A 27,768-nucleotide genomic window follows, 5' to 3' on the forward strand; every position below is an offset into this window, starting at 1 on the left:
AATATATATAAATACTATTCAGATGAATATCTGATCAGGCATTTTACATGGATGCACCATAACTTAAGGATGAATATGTGCGTGATTATCAGTATTATTCTTACGAATCATGAAAACCAAACCAACAGAACGAATCAAACTACAAGTCCAAGATAAATCAGGTTATTTCCTATCCGCTGAGGCATTCATTGAAATTCAGAGTAGATTTGTAAAAAACCGATGGTAATCCTTATGGTGATGCACAAGGTGGATTTGTTAATAGAATCATTACATTATTCAGCAATACACGATATATTACTGATGGCAAAGAAATCGAAGCATGCCTAGATGATGCTGATGTTGCTACGACAATAGTGGGGCTATTCCGATACAGCGATGATTATACAAGGTCAGCTGATGCATCGATGATGTTTGCAAAAAATACTGTTGATCTCATTCAGAGCCGATCTTATGCCGTTCGATGCCTAAAAAAAGTTAATGCTATGACTGCTGACGCCGATGTTGATGGCTTATTCTTTATAAATGCGAATCTTAATCTGGATTCTCAGCACGTAAAAATCAAATTTATTCTGAGTGGCGATTTAGCTGTGCAGTACCACTATCACATATCTTTGGTTTCTGCATAAATGTTAGAAAGGTTATCTTTGAGGCCAAACACACAGTTGCTCTCATTTGAAACGCCACGGAAGACGATGCTGTCTGTCACGCTGAAGGAGTTGATCCAGCTGCAACCATGACACTTCATGGAAATGTGATACTGACAAAGCTTTCGTTGTTGATGGCAACAATGTCACCATCACTGAATGAAGAACAACGGCTGCTCTCTTTTATGAACAGTGGCGGCAAATCAACGCTATCATGATTGAAAATAATCTCATTGCATTTGCTTACCATCGCTTGATAACATGCATGGAGCGTGATCAGAATGTGGATTCTAGTTTGCAAATATCAGCGGTATTTCTCGACGTTGCATCTGGTATACTACTACTCGCTGAAACACACATTGTTTAGACAGTCAGTCGTTGACATACATTTTTGAGCTCGAGTAAGTGCACTGCCAGCCGGTGTTACTGATCATTAAATAATCAAGGTTATACTCTCAGACAAAACAATGCTACTTGAAGGTGTTGGTGGACGAATGAGAGTCATTGATGCCCCAGTGGAAAACGTAATCGATTGCACGATCAGTAATTAAAATGCCTAATATATAATGTCATATCATCACGTTAATGTTACGCTAACCCCTGATCAGATTTAAAAGCTACAATGAGCATTAAAATATAATTCTGGAATAAAATTATCGCTGAAATCAGCAGTGTTGTGAGGTCCAAATAAACTATCAATGACAGAACGTCAGCTCATTGAAGCCAATCGATTATTGACTGGTGTTAGACTTGATCTTTCTGCGGGTGCCATTAAAGACATGGTCAATGCGGTGGTATATTTCCACTTCTTCCGTCTAGATCAGCGTTGATAGCCACTGCAGCCCCCAGCTGTTGCAAAATCAGCTGCACTTGGTGCTGTTGAAACTGCTGATGGGATAGCATAAAAGAAAGCAACAGGCCATTTACTAAAGACTAAAAACAAAAGAGCGGGGTCTAAGTCTGCCAGGTCTGTGACTACCCGTGTCCCAATTTGATTTACTTGATGGTGCTAAAACATTAAACATAAAAACTTCAGTGGTGTTTTTATGCTTGATCAATTACTGGAAACCCAAACCGTGTTGAAATCGGCATCATTTATCTCGATGGAAGTTCTGGTCCAGGCACTCACTGGGTTGTAGATTCGGTTGATCCACGTCGAGTTGTTTATTTAATTTCGTATGGACTGGCACCACCGAGTGACTTTTTACGATATAGTGGCTTAGCCGGTGAATACCAATCTGGCATTGCTGAAACCAATCTGGTATTCAACACTATCAGCACAGACATTAACAGATCCACCAATATGCGGTCGGGAAGTAATTGCTGTACTCGATGTTGAGTCAAAGCAATGACGCCATGAACATAATTGAGACTTTTGAATGTGTTGCCAAAGCCGGTGATGCAATGACTGACGATCCTAACATGAGCGGCAATTGCATTGCTAGTTTGAGATAACCAGAATCAGGCGATAAGGCTGCAACGAAGAAATGCCTGGACAACAGCAAGATCCTGATGATGACCTCTTTAATGACAATCAATAACGAATTCACCATGTTACGATCGGAATATACTAATCGTGTAACCACGTTTACAAATTTTCGTAGAAACACAAATGAAACCATTTTTTTGGTTGAATACATCTGACTTCAAAAAGATTACCGATGGTGTAGGATATATATCGTAGCGTCTGGATCAGCATTATGGACACCACTCAATAAATCCATTAAACATAAAGTTACCGGTGTGTACCGGTTCTCAGTACTCGGGCGTTACGGAACTTCTGGATCTGTGTTAGTGATATAGGATGAAAGCGACGAAATATTTGTGGTGGAACCTAAATAAAAATGCTTCGGCGTGTTGTACTATTGGTGTATTGAATTTGTCGCCAACATGCCACCTACTTAAAGTGTCATTAGTCTACATAATGAACCAATCTTCGGTAATCCAAATTCAAGTTCAACGTTTTTGATTCGAGCAAGCGTGTTTGCTGCATACCCAACTGAAAAATTATTGACATGTAGCCATCTACACTCGCGGATGATAAATTACACGAATATACAATGATCCTATCAGCGGCAACAAAAGCAGACGCCAAATTGTCATCGCAGATATCATCATGTCTAAACCATAGATTGATATCAGATCAGGAATTCGCAGAAATGATTAAGGTTTACCATGATGCGACTGGAAACCACCCCATTGACTCTGTCAAGGTAGAATCCCCCCGACAAAGTCAGGATCTTCGACAAAAAACAATTATTTAGTTTCCTGATTTAAATAATAATAATGTCGCAAGAACAAACACTGCTATTGCTATAAAATATCGTTGCTAATACAACACCGCATCACCAAAAAACAATATCAAATATCAGGAACATCAACCAAGCCTGGGTTTGAAGTTAGCTATCCAACGGCAATTCCAGCCAGAGCTGGCCACATATTAGATGATAGTCATTCGTTCGGATGCAACCAAATAATTCACTGGTATTTGCGTATAAAAATAAGTGTGACAGAACACCAGACTGGTATATTGTGAGCATGCCTATGGGCTGATATCAAAATCGATCAGATCAACAACGAGTTTCAGCGCAGAATCAAATCTGTTACAATAAAAGAATCGAAGATTGCTATCACGGCTCACTAGCCAACGTTATCACCCGCCTTTGAAATACTAAAGTCTGGCTACAGGGTCATTATATATCAGTAGTCGATCTGAACTCTGTTAGATTGGCCAGAAGTACAGCCACCAGCACCACTGCAACCTCAACGAACTGATTATGTAGCAGACAAGCGTACTGGGGAAGAACTCCAGATTATCGTAGCTCTTTTATGTCGTGAATAATATAAGCTGTCTCCAGCAATAATGATAAATTCACTGTTACTGAAATTGGAGTCACTCCGGATGGCTAAATTTTCCCCCGTGAAATGATATGGGAACATAACAACACGTACAACTGGAGTCTACTTAACACTGAAGATTACATCAAAGTATTATTCAATGAAATTAATCATGAACACAAACGACTGAGCGACAAACTACGCCAGTCATTCACCCGCTATATAAGTATCCCCTTGTTTATTTGAGGGATGAAATCATCAAGTAAGTAGAGCACCTGAAACACGTTGCATCGGATCTCGAGACTTCTTATCAAATATTTTGCAGACGGTGATGGAAGAAAGTAGTGAATATGATACGAATGGCACCGGATACAGACATAAACATTTGTTCATCAGCAACTATTCGTTCAATGAGGCAGATATGCCAATATTTAAAATTCCCGGATTTAACACCGACGAGCTGACGAAAAAAGCCAGTGACATCATCAATGAGTACTATCTCCGGATCGTTAATGCATAGAAAGTGATATCACCTCATCTGAGTATTCTCCAACATAACAATGATCCAAACGATGGTGGTTGTTATGTTTCACCAGGTTTTGTCAATATCACAAAAAAAAGATCGCAGTCAATTTGGTGTGTCATGCTATCGGTTGTAGATACCATGCAGATCTTGAAAGATCCAGGCAGGCACAGCAAGGATATATTCTATGCTCATTTACTCCTCAAGCTCTACTTGGATATTTGGATATTTGATTGTGTTAGTACCTGTTAATCCGGTTTATCTGAGATGTCCGCTGTTGTCATGGATAAATTTCAAACTTACTGACCGGCGCGAACACCTTGATTTAAGAGAGGAATCTTTGACGATAAGTTTGTTTGTGAGATCGTGAGACCTTTTAGTGTGTTTTGCGCAGCAAAAAGTTTTTGCTATACCCAGCGGCAGACGCTGACAACAAATTCACTGCTGACAACGTCACTGAGATTGAGTCGAACGCGCGCTATTATTCAGTGTTACAACTTTCACGTTCACAAATTGATTGTTTACGATCATACATAATTGTATTAGCTGTCTAGCATGCACATCCACGATATTTTGTTTCATATTCTTGAGAAAATCCTGATATAATTTTCCCAAATGTCTGTCCAAGCGGAAAGAATTGCTCAGCTTTTGTATCATCACGTACATAATCTAGCGATTTTGTTATTGCAATTTGGAGTAATATGTTAAACCTGCAATCGGCTGCTGGTGCGTATCTTCCTTCAGATTTTCGTTCTTGTAATATTTCAAAATCATTTCCAATTTTTTCAGGATCATGTTGATCAGAAAGTTATACATGGTCATGTAATATTTTAATCGCTGATTTAATCGTATTAATATTTTCAGAATTCATTATATAATAAATATTTGTGTAAAATATAAACAAAATTGCTTAATGCACATATCTAATTCTATCTTAACCTAATCATTCCTAATATTTGTCTGAATGCATGGATTGCACAATTCACACACTTAATTCTATCTTAACTTAACCATTCCTAGATTTTGTCGGAATGTTTGAACGGCACAATACATATACTTAATTCTAACATTCCTTAAGTTTTGTCTTAATGCATGAACGGCACAATACTCATACTTAATTATAATATTCCTTAATTTTTGTCGGAATGCATGGACGGCACAATACACATACTTCAATCTTACATCTAGAGGCATATTTATAGTATTACGATATTTACAGCATTATTATATACAAATTCAAGCTATTTACACCACTATCATGAGGTGGGGGAGGGGCTCCCGTTTTTCCACATCATGGTGGAAAGCTCGTGCCAAGCAATTTATACCTTCAACAGATTTATATTAATAACAATAAAAATTTTGCATAAGTTTCCCCCACCCCAAATCAACACCTGGGAAAGCAAAAGCAATTCCCACCACGTCATTTAACATGGTGGGGATGTGTACACAAATTATTAGTTATCATTACATTTTACTGTTGCGCTGGTGAACAAATTATTAAATGAGATTTATTGCAACCGTCAACACATTTGTAAGTCAAGGGATTGGAACGCAGTTTCCAAACTTTGAGAGTGAAAATCCGGAGTACTAACCACTCGGCCACGGAGCCATTTTACTGTTTCAAAAATTATTATGAAGTGACCAACACCTGGAAATCAAAAAATAGCTTCCAGGGGAGTGGGCTATTTTTTTTTTTCTTTTTTGTCTTTGTCAAAGCTTGCCCCTTGTCCCTTGACAAGGACAAAGTCCTGGTGTAACACACCAGGTGACAACGAATTTTGAAACACAGGAACCAAAACAACAGCCTCCACAAGTGGAGGCCCTCACATAATAGTATTTCTTGTCCAGGGCAAAAGGGGAAACCCATAAACCTCCATGACAGATACAAGCAAGGTTACTGTTTAAAATGTAGGCAAGTCTGCCTGAGTTATTTCCCTTCACATGTAGTGATATACTGAACTATTTTGTTTTGTTCGTATTTCTTTGAAAATGCTGAGTTGGTTATATTACCTGCGATACGTTGTACCGAAGCCCGGCAAATATCGAAATGTTTGGCAACTGCATATGTCGATGGAAATAGTATTTCTTCGCCTGTCTCTGTATTTACAGATTTAACTGGTCTTGGATGATTATCATCTTTTCCAGTATTTTCTCATGCATAATTCTGTCTCTGTATTATAGACTGAAGATTATTCAAAGAAGTGTCAAGGTTTAGGTCATTAATGTGATCAATCACAAGATTGTTTTCGATAGGCCATTTAAACATTCATAAGCAAATATATCTGAGTCATAACTTTTTTCACAACTGTGAATTCTAGGTATAATATTTTACTAACAGAAACGACCGGTGTTTTTAGTCGACGGTTTTTGATGATACCAGCACATAATGCCTCATAAGTTTTAATGATAGGATGCGTTACAAATTCATCAATGCTTTTTCATTGCTCCATTTATATAGTATATATAACTTGCCTAAATTATTATTTTATTACTAGAATAAATATTCGCGCATATTCAGCTAGCACGAAAATATTGCGAGATAGCCTCCATCATCTTTTATCGGAGACTCCTTACCTGGAGTATCTGTGACAAAGGTGTCCCTGTTAGAGAATCACACTACGCTGGGAATGTCATCACGTTAGGTACTTATTCCAAACCAGGAATGCTTATGGATATCGAAAAATCATACTATGAGCAAGTTTACCCTGTGACGGCAGTTGTTTATGCGATATAATCGCTGAATGATAATCCAGGCGTTGATGATCTTAGACAGATGAGAGTTTCGATCGCTAGCGATCGTCTGAATCGTGTTGCCGAAAGAGTCACAGAACATTTTACAAACGCGTTACGGGTGAATGGCCTAACAGATCTGAGATGTGAAAACAAAAATGAGGGGGATGTGCGTGTTAGAGAAAATGGAGCTACGATCAGAGACGTTGCTGAATTGGAAAAGAAATTAAAATTTTCAATAAGGGTGAAGACACTAACCGGCGAGATTTATATGAATCAAAATATAAGTAAAAGGGAGTTTCCATAGAGATCATTGATCATAACGAGCACGCGTGGACGTCGGACGTAACATTATTTCCACGAACTCGAACTGTTAAATTTTATGACGGTAATATGTTCGATTTTATCGTATATATCAGCAAGCGCGACCCTGTGTCCTTGTGGCTGTTTCGAAGTTCCGAGTAAAGCTATTATGATCAGTTTGTGCGGCCTAATGACGATCATTATCGCACTGAATCTCTTCATTCAGAGATGCCAGAGGTTGCGTTGAAATACACGAACGATACTGACGTTATTGAACGATTATTCTGTAATTGCTTCACCGTTGCATCAGTTGCTGCTCACTTTGCTCATGAGGACAATTCATAGAAGCCAGCACGGTTAGATTTTCATGAAGATATACATAGCGTTTATATAAAATACAGACATGGCGGATTGTGGAGTAATGCATAATATTGTAGAGATGTTATCTCAGTTGATATAGCTACATGTTAACCCGGACGCTTTCTCGGAATGGGGGCGTGTGTTAAGTAATTTAAACGATTTGTATATCCAACACACGAAATGACTTGGGTTGCGATAAATGAACCCTTTGCCAGATTTCGACTTAATTGAATTCGCACGTATTGAGTCATTTGATTTTGCGTTGCTGTTTGGTTTGGTCGTCATTTCAATAAATCCGGGGATGATGATGGTGGAAAACGTGGTTGGGCTCCAATAGTGTTATTGCGATTCATGCTTGATGCAACGATATTGATATCGTTAAGGGTGAGTGAAAGCATAATTATCTTAACGCGTACAAAAACAAAAACAAGTTTGGCTACCAAAACCTCCTAATGGAAGCGAGAGCGTGGCCCTTGACAGCGTCAATGAAGTTGCACTTGCAAAAGAGCTGGGCAGAAAAATAACTGGGACATTTACACAAGGAGCATCATATGATCATAAAGAGTATTGCACAAAGTTAATCACGACGATGTTGATCTCTCTTTGAAAAATGCTAATACAACAGAGAAAAATATTATTGTAGATCGAAACAATGTTGACCTATCAGACGGAACCAAACCTGGCACAATTGTGAGCTACATTTATGTTGACTCACCACAGTTTACTCATTTAAGATCGTCGATGTTTGTATATGTTTCGATAAACATACTATTTATGTTGAAAATATTTCCTAAGGAAGCTGTTAGAGTCGCAACATATTCATTTTAGATCAGTAAAAAATGCAGGATTGCTAAATGAATTATAGATCGGCGTTGATGCACCATGGGGCGAGTGGAGAGTAAAAAAGAAAAGATACTTAGTTTTTCTGAATCTCTTGATTATAAACCCCTAGATGGATCTGGAGAGATATATTACAAAAGTAGGCACATTGCACAATATCATCAGCATTATGGGTATATGAGCCTGGCCAGATATAAAACCTTTTACCACAACGGACCTGACGGTTCTGATAAAACAACGCGCGTGATAAATCTGTTCAGAGGTTAAGATGTGGTAGACTAACTCAGACTCACCGGCTTACAAGAGAGATGAAAGAAAGAGGTGTCAAATCTCATACGTATCACGGTTTCTTTAGGTGGAAGGAAAATGCCTGTACACCTAAATATAATATATTCCAAAGTTCATATATATGCACACTATCCGTGTGCGTGTTAAATATGTTTCTTGATTGGTTATTGACTCGGAATACTGCTATTATCATGTGTGGTGATCATTGTCAACCACCACCTTTTGTCGGTGAATGGCTTCATCGCTAGTTAAATGAATTCATAGATTATTGCTAGGAAATACTCGATGATCATAGAACTATTGAGGACACGCTGAAGAGTTAAAAAAGTTAATCAGACTGCAGCCGGATAGCAACCAGTGCTTCATAATGCGTGAAATGATTACAGAGACTGCGATGAGTGATTTTTGGAATTTGTGGAGACCTGAAGATCTGATTGTCGTATCCAGGGAAATAGTTCGTGATTCACTTCAGCAACAATTATTTCTGTTACATAAAGAAAGGTTCTCAGCTCTACCCGTATCATTGTGTTATCGCTCAGCAGATGCACGTACACAAAATATTGATATTGAAATTCCAGGACCCTTGATAGAGTCGAGGAAGAAACAAAAGTTCGTTCTTAATGATATTGTTGTTGTTCCTGTGGATGTTGTTGAGAGCGCGTTAACGATGAATAAATATCCACGGACCCTAGGGTATGCTATAACTATTCATTCATCACAGGGACTAACTATTTCGGATACTAATATTTGGATTGTTGATGATCGAATCGAATGGTCAAATTTAGTTTATCTAGCAGTAGCTCGAGTCAAAAGAATGTCTCAGCTACGGATGGTTATCATAGACTGCGCAATAAATAATAATCAAACTCAGGAAATCAGTACTTCATTGTAAAACGATGTAGTATGGAAAATTAGCTGGTTATGAGCAATGTGACAAAAAATGAACGCGACTTTGATCTTGATATTGAATTTATCATAACGCTGAAACAACAGCAAAATCATCACTGTATTTACTGTAATAAAGTAATTTTGTGGCAGTATTCTCCTAATGACACACGACAATATACCGTTAATATAATTAATAGTAGTCTCGGCAACACACGTGAAAATATGATGCTGACCTGTCTTGAGTGTAATAAACGTCGACGAGCCAGTGCCTTATCGCAAACAAATCACCCTTCACAAAAGTGAGCCTTTACAAGTGTGAAGGAATTACTTGTAATTGTTCACGTAGAAATCCACGTTGAGCAGCAGATGAATCTAGCTTGTAGATTGCAGGTCTACCTGTGAATCTTACCACGCTGGAAATTGTAAGTGTTGTTAAATTCCAAAATGCGAGTACTGAATTCGTTCAGGTGGTGGTAGATACATTTGCCATATTGAAAGTCGTGCTAACTAATCTGCAGCAACAGAACGTGCGATACCTCCAGCAGCAGCAAGTATACTAAACGCTGCTCTACCCTTCCAATATCCTCTTGGGCTATAATACATTGAATCCATATATAGCTATCTATGATTAATTGCGGCCCTAGTAGACTGAGTCTTGGTGGCCTCGGTTGACCAAGTGGTCGAAAGTGCCCATTTTAACGATCACTGCCATCTAATCTGGGTTAGAGTCTCGGGCTTGGCAAGTTTGTGTATGTTGGAAAGTGCGTCAGTTGCGAGCTCCTAAGGTTGATGGTTCTTACCGATGTTTTTCTGGGTGCTTCCTCCGCTATACTGGCCCCTATGTATAACATATCTTGAGCTGAGAAATGTCATTAAATCAAAGAAAAACAGATTTCCCATACCATCAGCTTATGTGACCGGTAGAAGTAACAAACAAAACTTTAATTATGGTTTATGCGCCAACAGTAGTGAAGGGGGCCACTCTACGGACAATGGGAATTAGCATTAAAAACACCCCTGGGCCACTTTACGGACAATGGAAATTTAACATGGCGAAAAATCGTGGGCCACTTTACGGACAAGGGGAATTTAACATGGCAATAAATCGTGGGCCACTCTACGGACAAGGGGAATTTAACATGGGATTTTTTTTTAAAAAAATTTTTTTTAAAAAAAGGGGAAGGCAATGGAAAGGCTATCTCTTTTCGAGAAATATGGCTGGCCCTGAAAAGGGCCTTTGGTTTATGTTAATATGCCCTTAGCATAAAGGGCATTTGCGACATCTTCTTTTCCTCAAACTTCGTCTTACAGCAGGGCCATACATCAGAGTCCTCTTGAGGCAACCTTGTCTCTCTATATAGACTCTTCTTATCCACAGGCTGCTGTTGGTCCTGTGGACAACGGTCCACTTGGATCGGACATACATGAGCATGTCCGTCCTGAACATCATTGTTGACACAAGGGTTGAAGATTCAACGTCGGTCCACATGTTGAGGCTCCGAGAATAGGTGAATCAATGCAGTGAACTGCGCTTATTTATAGGGACAGAAAGGATTGAAACGGATTGAGTTCATTCACCAATCCGAACACGCGTTACAGAATTCAGTCAGCCCACATCCAATCCGAAGAGAGCAGTCTGTGACGTCACGTAGTCAATATAGATTCGCTAGCGCTTGTGTGCAGTCAATCTATGCGACAGTGATTCAACATGACGGAAACTCAGAAAACGATCCAGTGGGGTGCACCAGCAGGGGAGACCGCCCAAGGGAACCCGGACTTACTTTCAGAAGAGGTGAATTGGGATTTTGTGGATTTTCTTACCTCGCAAGAATTTGTTCCGGAACCTTCGTTACCTTCTTCATTACCGCAAGTGGAGAATTTTAGACAGAGACAGAAAGAAGAATTGGAGAAATTTATACAACGACAAAAGGAAGCGGAACAGGCTTTTCTCCTACAGCAACAGCAACAAGAAGAAGAGGTAAGAAAAAAACAACAGCAAGAAGAAGTAGCAGCAAAGAAACAAGAGGGTGAAAATCAAACGGTCACGGTACTGTTGGACATTTTAGCGGAGTTAAGAAGTCTGAAACAAATGTATCAGACTTCTTTATCACGACCGAAGAGAATACGACCTTCCCGTGCTAAACACGTCAACCCTGTGACTAAGCCTACCGTACCACCCTTAGTGATTTCAACCCAATCATTATCATCATCATTACGCAGTCCAGAAGTAGGCCTTGGCCGTGGCAAAGGCTTAAGGCAGTTAAAATTGATTGCTTAAACTCACTCCTACACCATAAAGAAAAAAGGCCCTTTTCAGGGCCACCCACATTTCTCGAAAAGAAATACAATTTCAATTTGCCAATAACTCAAAAAAAAAAAAAATAACTCACCCATTTTACCCTTATAGTACGTGTCTGTGTATGAGTGCGTGAGTGTAGCTTCTTATTTTAAAATCAAAACTCAAAGACTCTTACTTTATATCATTCATTTATTCTTTTCTCCATTTTTTACAATCCAATTCACAATTCACATCACAACACTTTAATCAAAAGTTCATTGATTTCTTCTTTTCTCCTTGTTTAGTCTCTCTGTTTTTTGAATTTCTTCACCGTCACACTCTTTTCCTCTTCTTCTTCCTCCTCGCTTTCTTCCCTTCTTCTTTTTTTCTCCTGTTTCTTTTTCTTCACCTGTCTTCTTTCTTCCTCAGAAGAATCCCTCTCTTCCTCCGAAGAATCCCTCTCTTCTTCTGAAGAATTCCTCTTTTCTTCTGACTCCTCTTGTTTCTTTTTTGGGCAATCTGGAGACCAATGTCCTTTTTCTTTACAATAATAACAGGTATCTTGACTTTTGTCTTTTTTATCCCCTGTTTTTTTTTCTTTTTTGACGGTCTGGACACTCTGAAGACCAATGCCCTTTCTTCTGACAGATATAGCAAGTATCTTGACTTTTATCTCTAAAGGAAGGAGAGTAGTCCGTAGGCTGGTCTGAAGAGAATTTTCTAATGACCCCTCGCAAAGCTCTGACGAAACGTTCCATCTGGTTAGTCTCTTCCATCGTTGTGCTCGGCTTGAGAGTGAAATGAATAGTAAAAAGACAAGACACACACCCTTTTATATACGCTGGTCTGCTATGACTATAAAGTAGTTTATGGTGTTTGAACTTAAGTCATTTGACTTTTTGCTTTCAAGATGAAACGATCCCATTCATTCGAGAAGAAAGAAGAAGAAAGTAAAAGGCAGAAACGTGATTTATCGCCTCGTACCAGGGCTGAAATCTTGGCACAAATTCATGCCAGTGATTTTGAAGAGGACATGAGTGAACCAGAATCCGAACCCTCTAAACCAAGTTCACCACCCTTAGTCAACCCTGAAAAGTACTATTCCATTCGAGAGACGGAAAAGCGCTCCTCTAGAAAATTTAGAACCACGGCTTACAAATACACGGTGAAGTTTAAAGATTTCAAGGCTGAAGTGCCGTTAGAGAAAGCAGAAGTGTTCATCACCGAGGTGTGGGATTCTTTGCTCACTGCACTCAAGCGACAATGTCAACCCAAAGAAGACGATCGCTTGAGACTTTCCATACAACACGACGGTTTGAAATCCCCTGTTTGGATCGAGTTTAGCACCCTTGCAGAATTGACTGCTTCCAAAGTCATGGACAAGATTCAACACGTACAACAATCTAATGATCAGTTTGACATCACCGATGGTAAAGCCACACTGGACATGACCCACGTCTCTCCTCCTCAAGGGACAGGACGCAAAAAGATGTTATTGGTGGACGACCTTCGCAACACCAAAAAGAGTCTCGTTCGAATTAACAACCCTCATGACCAGATGTGTTTAGCCCGTGCCATCGTGGTGGGACGAACCTATGCCAACAAGAACGACACGGTAGAATGGAAAAGAACCTGGGACACTATTCAACGTTCCGACCGATCCAAACAACGAAACGAAGCAGAACTCCTGTTACAACAAGCCGGATTGCCCAAAGACACACCCTGTGGCATTCCCGAGATGCAAAAATTGCAAGATGTCCTAGCTCCACGCTACACCTTGAAAGTGCACCCTCAAGAAATGCGCGGGCCTCTATTGTTTCGAGGCCAAGACTTTAAGGACGGAAAATACATTCACCTTTATCATCACGATGACCATTTCGATACCATTACCAGTATCACTGGATTCCTGGTATACAGATATTACTGTGAGAAATGTGACCATGGTTATAATAATCGAGAGCAACACAAACATTGTGGATGGAAATGCTCAGGATGTTTGGCCTCTTCACCCTGTCTGAGCGAAGAACCAGTGCCTTGTTCCACTTGTCTGCGCACGTTTGTCAGCCCTACCTGTTACCAACAACATCTGAAAACGCAAGGTTCACAGAAGAAATGCGCTTGTCAACTGCTGAGATTGTGCTCTACGTGTGAACAAGTCATACGTACCAATAATACCAAGGCACACGTATGTTCAGGAAAGAAAAAATGTCACATTTGTCACCACATCGTGGACTTGGAACACCAATGTTACGTGCAAAAATACCAACCCCCACCAGAGAAAGAGGACGGTCACAAGAAGAAAGGCAATTTCATCTTTTTCGATTTCGAATGCATGCAAGAAACCGGCATTCACATTCCTAATTTCTGCGTGGCTCATCGAGCGTGCGAGAAGTGCATTCAAGAACCTATCTTCAGTCATTGCCCTCACTGCAGCAAGATTCCCGGAGGGCGTGAAAAAATCTTTCGGGGACCAAACACGTTAGCCGATTTTGCCCAATGGGTCTTAGACCCCGTCGACAAGACATGGAGCCAAGAGGACATCGAACGTTACCGAGATTGTCATCGCCATGCCACAGTGATGGCTCACAATTTCTCCGGATACGATGGACAGTTTCTTCTCAGATACTATACGGAACAAGGCACCGAGCGTCCTAAAGTGACTTTGAACGGAGCCAAAATCATTTTCATGCAAGTGGGACAAGTACAGTTTAAAGATTCGATGAGCTATTTGGCCATGCCTTTGAGTCGAATGCCTAAAACGTTTGGAATGACAGAAATGGCTAAAGGGTACTTTCCACACTTTTTCAATACGGAAGCCAATCAACATGTCGTTCTAGCCCATTTACCAGAGGCTCACTATTACGACCCCGACAACATGCGTACCGAACAACGAGAAGCTTTCTACGCTTGGTACCAGATTCACGCCTCGGACCCTTTCGACTTTCAGGAAGAAATGCTAAAGTATTGTCGTTCCGACGTGGACATTTTACGGCGTTGCTGTGGAAAATTTCGAGAACTGTTCATGGAACACGGAGGGGTCGATCCTTTGAAAGAAGCTTGCACCATTGCCAAAGCGTGTTCCTTAGTGTATCGACAACGATTCATGCCTGAAAAGACCGTGGCTGTCATCAGTCCTCAAACGACCCACTTTGTCAAACGTCAATACTCGGTCAAAGCCCTACGCTGGTTACATTACTTGTGCGACAAGGAAGACAAGTGGATTCAGCATGCCCGCAACGGAGGAGGCGAAAAGACCATCGGAACGTATTCGGTCGATGGCTGGGACTTAGAAAACCCCAAGATCGTGTACGAGTTTAACGGTTGCTTATTTCACGGATGTCCCGTCTGTTACCCTGATCGTAGCACTAAAAATCAGTTTTTACAACGAACCATGGAAGACTTGTACCAGGACACTTGTCAGCGACGCCTAAAGTTGGAACAGGAAGGATACCAAGTGGTGGAAATGTGGGAACACGAGTACGATCACCGTATGAAAACCGATCCCGAGTTTAAACGCCTCGTGGAAAGTTACCAGTTCATGGACCGGCTGAACCCGAGGGATAGTTTGTACGGAGGAAGGACCAATGCCACCTGTTTGCTGTACCAAGCCGACGAAAAGAAAGGAGAAGAAATCAAATACTTGGATGTGTGTTCGCTGTATCCCTACGTGTGTAAATATTGTCGCTTTCCTGTAGGGCACCCGCAATTGCTGACGGAACACATCGACCTGAAAAACATTCGACAATACGAAGGCTTGATCAAGTGCAAAGTTTTGCCTCCCACGAACCTATACCATCCCGTCTTACCTCACCATTGTCAAGGCAAACTGATGTTTCCCTTGTGCCGTACTTGTGCCGAAACGTGCAACCAAGATCAACCTTGTCAGCACAGCCAGGAAGAACGGGCCTTGACGGGAACCTGGGTCAGCGTGGAATTGTTCAAAGCTCTGGACATGGGATACCAACTGTTAGAAGTGTACGAAATTTGCCACTTTCCCAAGACACAACAATACCGCAAGGGTGACCCCAGGCAGAAAGGCATTTTCGCCGACTACGTGGATGCCTTTTTGAAACTGAAGCAAGAAGCCAGCGGCTATCCTTCCTGGTGTCACACTCCCGAAGACCAAATACAATTCAAAGAGAAATACTACGAACAAGAAGGCATCACTTTAGACCACATCGAGAAAAACGAAGGCAGGCGATCGTTTGCCAAAGTGATGTTAAATTGCTTGTGGGGTAAAATGGCACAACGACCGTGTTTACCCAAGACGGAATATTTGACAGAACCTTCCCGCTACTTCCAGATGATTCACGACAAAACCAAATACATGAAACACGTGGACGTCGTTCGAGAGAATTTGATCTCGGTCAATTACGAAGAAGATCTGGACTTTGTACAAGACGACCCTTTTGGAAATGTCATCATTGCGGCTTACGTGACAGCCCATGCTCGCTTAAAATTGTACGAAGCTTTAGAACTGTTAGAAGAACGCGTCCTGTACTTTGACACGGACAGTTGCATTTACATCCATCACCCGATTCAACATCACCCTAGCATCGAAGGTGACCGTTTAGGAGCCTGGACAGACGAGCATCCCGACGACAAGATTCTAAGTTTCGTCAGTGGCGGTCCCAAAAATTACGGCTACGAATACCGTGACAAACAAGGAGAAGTACACACGACGTGCAAAGTGAAAGGACTGACTCTGAATTATCGTACCAGTCGAGTGGTCAACTTTGGGGTATTGAAAGAAGCCTTGCAATCGGGAGAGGATGGAAACTTTAAAGTGACCACTCACCAACCGAACAAGATTGTACGTTTACCCACTCACCACATCGTCAGTCGACCTTTGGAAAAAGTTTATCAAATCGTGTACCAGAAGCGAGTTCGACTTCCCAATCATTTCACCTTACCGTATGGACACGTTGGTATAAAACATTGGTTGTAAGAGGATAGTTACCCCACCAGAAAGATGACTTCGCCACAGCAAGAATCGAGTGAGAAACCCGATGAGAACTCCAAGTTCAAACCCTACCATTTTCCAGTCTTCTTACCTGACTATTGTGATTGTGCCCGTCGATTGGACACGTTTCAGAAATGGCCTACGGATAGGGAAGGATTACCTTCTTCGCATGTTTTAGCTAGAACAGGATTTGTCTACTTGGGACCTGAGTCAGGATTGGGATACGAGGTACAGTGTTTCGCTTGCGGACTGAAGTTACGAATGGATCTATGTATCTATAAAGAATCAGCTATTCTGGAACATACTCGATGGTCTCCGCACTGCCCTTACCTTTCTATGGCCTTTCCACCCATCACACTACGGTACAATGTTGACGGTACCTTAGAGACGGTACCTTCCAGAACAGGACATAAAAAACGTAAAAAAGGAAAGATGTACAAGCTGGAGACTGCATTGCGACTAGTATAAAAAGGGGCTATGGTCAAGATCGATAGTTCATTGTGACTACCAAGACCGAGCGAACAAGATGAATACTTTCAGAGAAACACAGAACAAGTTGTTTAGAAGGGCACAATTCAAGTGTGAGGCTTCGGAAGTGGAATGCGATTGTGAGCCTTGCGATGGATACGATGCTGTACCTTGTGACCTGAGCGATGCCGTAAAGCATCATGGGGACTTTAGTGCCCCTACCCCTATCATGGAAAGTGATGCTGTGCGTGTCAAACCTGTGGGATGCGAAAGCGATGCTGCTCGTCCTCTTGGACATTTTACTGGGTTTCGTTTTAAAGGGGAATGTCGACCTTCACGTTTACCTCCCTACGGATGTCATCCAGCCCTGAGCAAACTCCTGCCCATTTCACTCAACCCTCATCGAAATGAACCTGTGAAAAACGAATATTCGTTTCCTGTGCGTTTGTCGGAATACTGCGACTTTGAAAATCGTCTTCAATCGTTCAAAGGAAAATGGCCAAAGTATCTGGGAGGACCGACCCCCGAAGAATTAGCCAGAGCCGGATTTTTCTACTTGGGCGAAGGAGATAAAGTCAAGTGCTTCAGTTGCGGTGTGTCACTTCACCACTGGGAACCGCAAGATTCGGCCTACGTAGAACATGCTCGATGGTCACCGAATTGTCATTACTTACCTTTAGTGGGACCGAGACATTGAAGTAACTTCTTACCATAATAATCTGTTCATGGATACTTTACAAGAGAACATTCGTGCTTTGCCTGTGGAGTTGAGAGAACGCATTTATCGAGAACTGGTCAAAATACAAGTGAAACGTAAAGAACAATTGCATCCGATACGTCACCGGTGTTTGAACCACTGGTACCTGAAGGCTATACAAGGACTGATTCAATTGAAAGTGTTCCATTGGACAGACATTGATCAACGATCCTCTAGTTTTAAAAAGGATTGGTTTGGTATGGACGATTGTAGTTACATCATTGTAAACGTACTGCATCGAATTCCAGAGGAAGAGTTAACGAATTACCAACATCTTGAACACAATGTCAACTTGGTGAAAGAGGAAACTTCTGAACGAATTGTAATGTGTAGATTAGTGACTCAACGATTTAAATTCGACACTGAAGTGAAACCATGTTTGTGCAAAGAGTACATTTCTTGTGTCAGACCAAAGAGGATTTAGTATGACCTATTCATGGATACTTTACAAGAGAACATTCGTGCTTTGCCTGTGGAGTTGAGAGAACGCATTTACCGAGAGCTGGTGAAAATACAAGTGAAACGTAAAGAACAATTGCATCCGTTACGTCACCAGATCTTTAACCACTGGTACCTGAAGGGTATAAGAGAACTGATTCGTCAGAAATTGTTTCAGTGGTCAGACCTTGTTCAATACTTCCAGGCCCCCGATGATTCACGTGTTGATCATTTTGGTTACTTCGAGATTCACCTAGAGCAACCCATTGAGGAAGACGAGGTAAAGGATTACCAACATATTTTACGTGGAATCTACTTAGCGGAAGAGGAAACTTCTAATCGAACTCTGACGTTTCGGTTACAGTATGCAAGATTTACATTCCCAACTGGAGAACGAAGATCACTGGCTAGAAAGTACGTGTATTCTTTTCGAAACAAAGAGACTATAAAAACAGGCAGTTATGCCACGACTTATGTCGTATGTCATCCAACAGATTCCGTGGAAGGAACTCAATGACCATATTCAAACCGTGGATCATTACCATCGATTATTACAAGAACTTTATCCATTCAATTTGGGACGACAAGTGGTGTGTGTCTTAGTGACTTGTTTTCTGGGATTTCGTTTACCAGCCGATTCTTTGTGGACTCTTTACGATCAGTACTTACCACCTCCATGGCCTTAAATGGTCACGAAAAACTCCTTTTGCTCAAAGCCTTGCGATTTCATCTGGATACTTCTCGACCTCAACAGGAAAAAAAGATTCGTCAACTTTTAGCTACCCAAGACGTGTATGACGATGTGTGTGTAGCTTGTGACTTACATCCCCATTGGACAGATGTTCGTGACTGGAAAAAGGGGGGTTTTGAGGCTTGGACCCAAGAAGTGGCCCAGTATGCACAAGAGTTGTTCAAGGAAAAAAGTTACTTTTCAACCTGTGTTAGTGACGGTGCCAGAAGAACCCGTCACCGAGAACAACCACTCGCTTCAGGACAGGACTGTCATGGACATGCCTGAAAGGTCATTCCGGGAGGACACTTGTGTGACAATACCTGATGTAGAGACTGTAAGAACATTACACACTGTCCCTAGGACATCTTGGTTAACCAAAACATGTTGTACAGACACTTGTTTATATTCCACTTTGATCGCTTTGCTGTGTTTTATATTCCTGTACATCACTATTTGGGTTGTATGTATTTTTGTCTTTCGTGTTCATATTTGAAACATTCAATAAACGTGTTCTGAAAAAAGTATATAAACTCTTGTCTTGTTTGTTTTTCGTGTCACAAGTGACATTTCTCATACCATGGCTACCTCTGCTGTCTCTGCTCCCTCTTCCTCTACTGTCAAAGTCATCGACGAACACTTAGATCGTGCCAGTTGGGAGGCTTTGTATCTTCGCCATCCATTTAACATGCTCATTGCTGGACCTAGCGGTTCAGGCAAAACCGAATTCGTCAAACGTTTGATCGAACATAAACATCATTTGATCGATCGGCCCCCTCAACGGATCGTGTGGTGTTACAAAGAGTGGCAATCGGCGTACAGCCTCTTGCGAGAAAGTCAAGGCGATTCCATCGTGTTTGTGGAAGGCATTCCTAAAGAAGACGACGGCATCGTCTCTGACTCCCGTCAAACCCATTTGGTCATTTTCGACGACATGTTAGGAGAAGACGAAGAAGAAATTAAATTGTGGTTCACGCGCAAAGGGCATCACCGTAATGCCAGTGTCATTTACATCACCCAAAATTTGTTTCAACAAAGTAAAGCCCATCGCACCATCAGTCTCAATGCGCATTACGTGGTCTTGTTTAAAAGCCCTCGAGATAAATCGCAAGTGCAAGTCTTAGCCAAACAGTTAGGAACGCCTTGGCTGACTCAGGCGTACGACGATGCCACTCAAACGCCACACGCCTATTTACTCGTCGATTTGAAACCTACGACTCCCGAGGATTTGCGATTTCGTACCCACTTGTTTCACCACTGGTGCCAAGACGGAGGGCCTGTCCTGTACACGTCTCCGTCCTCGACTTCATTTCACTCCCCATGAAAAAAATCTATAAAAACCTCAGACCCTTTTTCGTCTGTCTCACACAGTGTGAACATGACGTCCCTTCAGTCGCATCTTCCCGTCAAATTGATTCGTGCCTTGTATGGCATCAGTCGAGAAAAAGATCCACAAACACGAGCCCGTGTCTTAGAAGCTAGTCTCAAAGAAGTCTTACGATGGTTCACGGTGACGGCACGTCAATTACTCCAAGGAATCATTCAGATTCCTCATCAAACCCAACGCTTTTTCGATCGAAACAAAGTCGCTTTGGTCCAACTGGCCGATCCCCGCATCGACACTCAAACCAAAAAACAAATCATTTTGAAACCTGGAGGGAGCGGTACTCTAGGAGGGGTCATCATTCGCTCACTCTTAAGATGGGATCCTAATGCCCCCAAAGTTATCCCCAAGACAAAAGTCCAACGAAGCCCCAAGAAGAAAAAGAAAAAGACCAAGTCCCCAAGAAGAATAACTTCTCCAGTGGCAGGACCCTCCTCTTACCAGACACCACCACCATCACCCCGGAAAAAGAAAAGAAGCCCCCAGAAAAAGAAACAGAGAAAAAGTCCTCAGAAAAAGAAAAGTCCACAGAAGAAGAAAACTAGTCGCAAGAGAGGCACTTCGGCCAGGACGCAACCTTACACTCGCAAACCACGACCTGCCACAGCGGTGACTGCGTCTCCAGCAGCCTCACGTTTGTCCACTTCTCCGTTGATGTCACCAGGAACTGAAGAGTACTTGGAGACGTTGATCACACCAAGAACTTCTCCGTTGATGACCCCCAAAAGAACTTCCCCAGTGGCAGGACCTTCCAATTTAGCGGCAGTGGCTGCTGCTCACAAAGTACCTTCTCCCAAAATCAAAGTCCAAGAAAGATCGGGCATGTTACAAAGTTTACTGGATATGTCCAAACAAGAACTGGCTCGATTTAGTCCGTTACGTACCCCTGCACGACGTGTCATGCCTGTCCTCAAACTAATACGCCGTAAAGACAATCAGTGGCGACGCGTTCCAGTATAAAAAAGGCCTGTGACCGAGTAGGGTATCAGTGTTTTTAGGTGCTCCTAAAGACTCAAAGATGTCACCCTCCAGAAAACCCCAAGGAAAGAAAAGGAAAGGACTGCCACCACGTTTAGCCAAACATGGGGACCTGTTATCTGTCCTGTCCAAAGCTTCTCCACCCCTACGAAAAAAACTCATTCAAACGGCCTCCAAAGAGGTCATCGATACCGTGTGCGAATGATGTTTGAACGTTTTGAAAGGCACGATCCCTTTGTCCAAACACCAGAAACAATGCTTAGGCAAACATCGTCACGTTCTTCGGAAAATGGTTCAAAGAAAATTCCCATTCGTCAAAAAAAGAAGATGTTGGTCCAACGTGGAGGCATTTTACCTCTCTTGTTAGGCCCCATACTGAAAGGAGTCTTGGGAACCATGTTGGGAGGACTGATGGGAGCAAGATAAAAAGGCCTTCGGAAGTCCCAAGATCTCAGAATTCACCCCTGACAACCCCATGGAAGGACGAAAACTAGCTTTAGTGCCTTACAAACGATGGATGGAATACCATCGGTGGCAAGAACAACGCACCCCGCATTTACCTCCCAATCCCAATTTGAGCGAGATGTCCCAGTTACAACACGAATTGCAATCCTTGATGGATCGCCAAGATTTGTCCGAAACAGAAAAATCGCAAAAGTACGGTCAACTCTTGCAAAGACTGCAACTCTTTCACCAGAAAGCTTTAGACGAAACAGCTTTACCCACTCTGAAAGATTTTAAGACCTTGATGAAAAGTCCAGCACCATCATCATCATTACCACCACCACCACCACCACTACTGTCATCCCCAACCGTCACCAGAGATGCTACCCCACAAAGACCTGAGGAAGAAGAGACGCGCGAAGTGTTTCAAACACCGTCAGCAGCTCCCATTTCGAGTAAGATTGCAGCATCCTTATTGACCCCGTCCCCCACACCCCAACGAGAAGAAATGAAAGCTTGGGTTAAAAAGATGATGTCCACGCCTCCTTCGACAGAAGTGAAAAAGAAAGAAGGGAAACCAGAAGCGAAAAAAGAAAAGAAAACCAAAGCCATTCCATTGCCACCTCCACCACTACCTTCGACTTCTACTCCCGTAGCCCATCGGACACGTAAATCTGTTTCCAAACCACCCTTTCGACCCACCCAAAGTAGCATCACCGAAGAGTGGGTGACTTATTAACACACCAACACAAAAATGGAAAAAGTCTTAGCCAGCATTTACTACGATCCCTCGCATCCTGCAGGTTACGCAGGAGTTCAAAAATTGTATCTTGCTGCCAAAACGCGACTGAAAAGTCTCCGTTTACCTCAAGTGCAACGATGGTTACAAGAACAAGCTACCTACACTTTACACAAACCCATTCGACGCAAGTTTGCCAGAAGTCGCACCCGAGTGGAAGGCATCGATCATCAATGGCAAGCCGATTTAGCCGATGTCTCTCATTTGGCCAGCTACAATCGTGGTTACAAATATTTGTTTTGTGTCATCGACGTCTTTTCCAAATTTGCCTGGGTCGTGCCTTTGACTTCCAAATCGAGCAGCGAGTTAGTGCGAGCCCTGCAACGGGTGTTGAAACAAAGCGGTCGTCACCCTCTTCGATGGCAAACGGACAAAGGCACCGAATTTCTGAACCAAGCTTTCCAAAAAGAATTAAAGAAACGTGACATTCATTTTTTTACCACCGAGAATCCCGAAACCAAAGCCAGCATCGTGGAACGTTTTCAACGCACTTTGAAAGAACGCATGTGGAAATATTTTACGCATCACCACACTCTGAAGTACATCGACATCTTACCGCACCTGGTGCAAGCGTACAACCAATCTTACCATCGAAGCATCGGACGTGCCCCGCAAGACGTGACTCCCGACAACGAAGTGCTGGTGTTTGAGCGCCTGTTCGGTACGTCCCCGACGAGGGCTGTCCCCAAGAAAAGTGGAGAGTTGACCGTAGGAGATTGGGTGCGCATTGGCAAAACCAAACGCACTTTCGACAAAGGTTACTTACCTAACTGGACGACCGAACTGTTTCGCGTCACTGGACGAGTACATGGCCGTCATCCTGCCGTCTATAAATTGGAAGACATGAACGGAGAAGTGCTCAAAGGAACGTTTTATTTGCCCGAGTTACAACGTGTCACCAAAAAAGAAGACGACGTGTACGACATCGAAAGCATTCTCGAACGCAGAACCCGTAAAGTGGGCAAACGACGTGTCAAAGAAGTCAAAGTACGTTGGAAAGGATATCCGCCCAGTTTTGATTCTTGGATCGACGCTTCGCAAGTCATCGACTATAAAAAGAAGTGACCATCATGCCCTTTCACACAACAGACGCAGCTACCTCGACCACTCCTTCTTCCCCTAGTTCTTCTGTGCAAGATTTACAAAACAACCCTTGTGGGTGTGGTGTGGAGAACGTGTGCCTAAAACGCAAATCGTCTTTTTCTGCCAAATCTTCGTGGTGTATTGTGTCATCGGGGCAGCCATCGCCAATTTGAGTTTGCAACAAGGAGACAAACAATTGTGGACCATTTTATTGAGCAGTTGCATCGGTTACCTACTTTCCAATCCCTCCCTGAAATTCACCTCGAACGGGAACGTTGTGTCCAGTGCCAGTGTCAGTGCCAGTCACCACTCCAACCACAACCAAAACCCCATTTTGGGCGGAGACACGCCTCTGACATCCACTAACCCCTCGGACAGCCACAGAACTCTGGAATTATGAGTCACCAAAACCAATTTTACTTAACCTTACCCAGTGACAGTTCCATGGAGGTGTTTCCCAACAACACGCTGTGCTGTTACACGGCCAAATTACCTCAAGCCATCCCCTTAGATCACGAAGCCCATTGGGAAGTGGCTTTGGTAGAAATAATTCACCCAACCCAAGTCTTCAATGTCATTAACAATCAAAGTAAATTTACGGTGGAAGTTTATGACGAACCATTGCAAAAGTGGATGAATGAGAATAACAAATATCCCCATAAAACAAAAAACAAAGTCAATCCAAATTGGATGGACTATGAGTTGTTCATTCCCTCGGACTATTATTTTAGTGGTCAACATTTGGTCAGCGCCATAGCCTCCAAGTTTAATGGTGTGTTTGGGGAAGCTTTTAAGACTTTCAAGTCCAAAGCTGTCACCCTGGAATACCACAAAATAGCTCGTCGCTTCCTGATGAAATTTCCTGAGGGGGAAAAAATCTTGGGTTTCTATTTTAATGATGAATTGTTTGACATGTTGGGTGGTAACGTAAAGATGAGGAAGAAAGTAGAACATACACTAAAACAAAAAACCATCATTTACAGCAACGAGTCTTTTGGCCAGTATTTTCAGGCCCCGGTAGAACTGAACCAAGTACTGAATTTGATCTTTGTGTATTCCGATGTGGTGGAATACAACGTGGTGGGACACACCTCCGTGCCGTTACTGCGTGTCATTCCTTTCAAAGTGGATTCTGCCACAATCGCTGACGAGGAAGGTGGAAACACTTACCACGTCCACCGCGAATTTGTCCATCCTCACTATTTGCCCGTCAGCAAGTCGTATTTGGACACGGTCAACATTACTATAAAAGGAGATTTGGGACAAGATATTCCATTCACCAAAGGAAAAGTCACGGTGAAACTCCATTTTCGAAAACGGTTCTCTCACGACTCGTAAGTAAGTAAGTCATGTATCCAGTGTACCGAGGGGTTGCTCGACAGCGAGGACACGGTTTAGGAGACATGTTAAAATCGGCCTTTCGTTCGGTGGCTCCAGTCTTGAAACCGATGGTGACACGAGGATTGCACGCCTTGAAAGATGCGGCACTGACACAAGGCAAAGAATTTCTCCAAAATGTCATCATCGACAAACAAAACCCTAAAGAAGCCTTCATGAGGGCTGGCAAAAATGTCTTGCTGCAAACGGGCAAAGACATTTTAGGCCGACGAGACACACCTATAAATGCCCTGCACGCTACCGAGTCAAGCATTCAGCAAGGACAAGGCAGAAAGAGACGACGAAGAAGAAAACACCCTTTCACCAGACTTCAAGCGAGAAAGGCCAAAAAAAGAAGAACCGTTCGAGACTTAGACGTTTTCGATTATTGAGACACAGCAACAACAAAAAATGATGCACCGAGAGTCTTGCGCCTGTTCCAAGACGGAACTGGATCTGTTTGCCATGCCCCCCACCATGATGACGATGCAAGAATCCCAATGGGTGGAATTTCATCCCGTCTCCTCATTGACAGCCTCAGTTCCCATCGAGTTTGAAATCAAAGGACAGCCCGAAGATTACATCGATCTGAATAGCAGTTACTTGTACTTGAAAGTCCAAGTTCTAGATAAGGATGATGGTGGAGTAGAAGACACTGAGATTATAGCTCCCGTCAACAATTTCATGCATTCCTTGTTCAGCTCAGTGGACTTGTACTTGAACAACAAACTGGTCAGCAGCAGCATGGATACTTACCCTTACCGTGCCTACCTGGAAAATCTCTTGACGTACGAACCTGATGCCAAGACAAGTCATCTCAATGCCTGTGTGCTGTGGGTAGATGACGAAGCGGGCAAGTTTAAGATAGCTGACGCAGGTGACAATGACGGCTTTGCGGCAAGACGAGACAGAATCACAGGCAAAAAGAGTTTAGAACTGATGGATCGTTTGCATTTGGACATGTGGTTGCAAGAGAAATATTTGCTGAACGGGGTCAATGTGCGCCTGAGACTGAATCGCAGCAGTGCCGCTTTCCATTTGTTGGCTGATGAAACTGCTCTTAAGGGTGGCAATCCTAAAAGCACAATCCTACAAGCCAGACTCTACGTACGGCGCGTAGAAGTGTTACCTAAAGTGGCAAACGAAATCAGTCAGACGTTGAGCAGAACGACCGCCAAGTATCCCATACGACGTGTGGAAGTGAAAACGTTCACCATTTCTGCTGGACAGCATTCCATGATCGAAGATCATCTGTTTCAAGGACAGTTACCCAAACGTTTGATCCTTGGTATGGTCTCGAATGCAGCCTTCAACGGAGCCTTCGCTGAAAATCCTTTCTATTTTCAACACTTCAACGTAAAGAAAATCGAAGTCAGTCGTGATGGCAAGACCTTGTGTACCCGACCTTTCGAACCTAGCTTTGAGCCCCCAAACATAAATTACTTGAGATCGTACTTGTCCCTGTACGAAGCCACCGGCCAGTTAGGAACCAACACCAGTCACGGCATTGATTACGATGAATATGCAGGAGGCTATGCTTTGTGGGGTTTTGATTTCACTCCAGACCAAGGCAGCGACGAAGGACATTTCCACCCTATAAAATCTGGCCAGATTCGTGTGGAACTTCAGTTTGCAAAAGAACTACCAGTGACAGTGAACGTCATCCTGTATGCAGAATTCGACAATACCATAGAAATCAACAGTTTGAGAGAAGTCATTCTAGATTATTAGAAAGCCATGGAAGACTGTTATCCCTCTTTACCTAGTGGAGAAACTTTGGAGATGGAATGTGAGGAGACCGTGGAAAAAGAAGAATCTCAAGACAAAGACGAAGAAGATATCATGATGAAGTCGAGATGGCCAGAACAAGAAGCCCATTTAGTCTCCTGTTTTGCCAAACACTTGGTCGACAAAATGACAGAATTGATCAAGAAAAATTGCTATGGATGTCAAAACGATCATCCCAGTCAAATTCAACACGATAAATGCCTGATGTTGAGTCAAGAAGAAAAATTGGACGAGTATCTGGACGAAGCTTGGAGTCTCATCTCGAACAAAGACGTGTTGCACCAGTGGTATAAAGACTTGCGTGAACATTCTTGTCCAGCATTAACCACTCAAGAGATCCATCGTATCGAAGCTCTCCTGAATCAGAGTGAGGAAACAGAACGAATAACCGTTTATTCGTCAGACATTTTCAAGCAAAAAGTCAGGATCGAATTGACGACTTATTATTACCTGTGAAGAAGAAAACAAACACAAATCAATGGATACCTGGGAACTTTATTACCTTTTGAACCACAGTTCGTATACGTCTTCTTGGAATCCTGTCGTCTGTGCTAAAGATGAACTCCCTCATCGCAAACCTAAAGACCATCAAGCTTACGTGATCAACACGGACGACAGTCATCTCCCAGGAACCCACTGGGTAGCCGTCTACTTTCCTCAAGAAGGCTGTGTGGAATATTTCGATTCGTACGGATTGCCCCCTTTGGAAGACGATATCATCGACTTTATGAGAAGAAATGCTCAAACCACCCGATTCAATAATGTGAAATTACAAGGCACAGATTCCTTGGTGTGTGGACAGTACTGTGTGTATTTTCTGCATCATCGCAGCCTGGGCTATTCCTTAGAACATTTAGTGACTCATTT

Source organism: Sinohyriopsis cumingii, chromosome 15 (genome assembly GCF_028554795.1).
Source record: "Sinohyriopsis cumingii isolate HCF-2022 chromosome 15, ASM2855479v2, whole genome shotgun sequence".
NCBI classification, from domain to species: Eukaryota; Metazoa; Mollusca; class Bivalvia; order Unionida; family Unionidae; genus Sinohyriopsis; species Sinohyriopsis cumingii.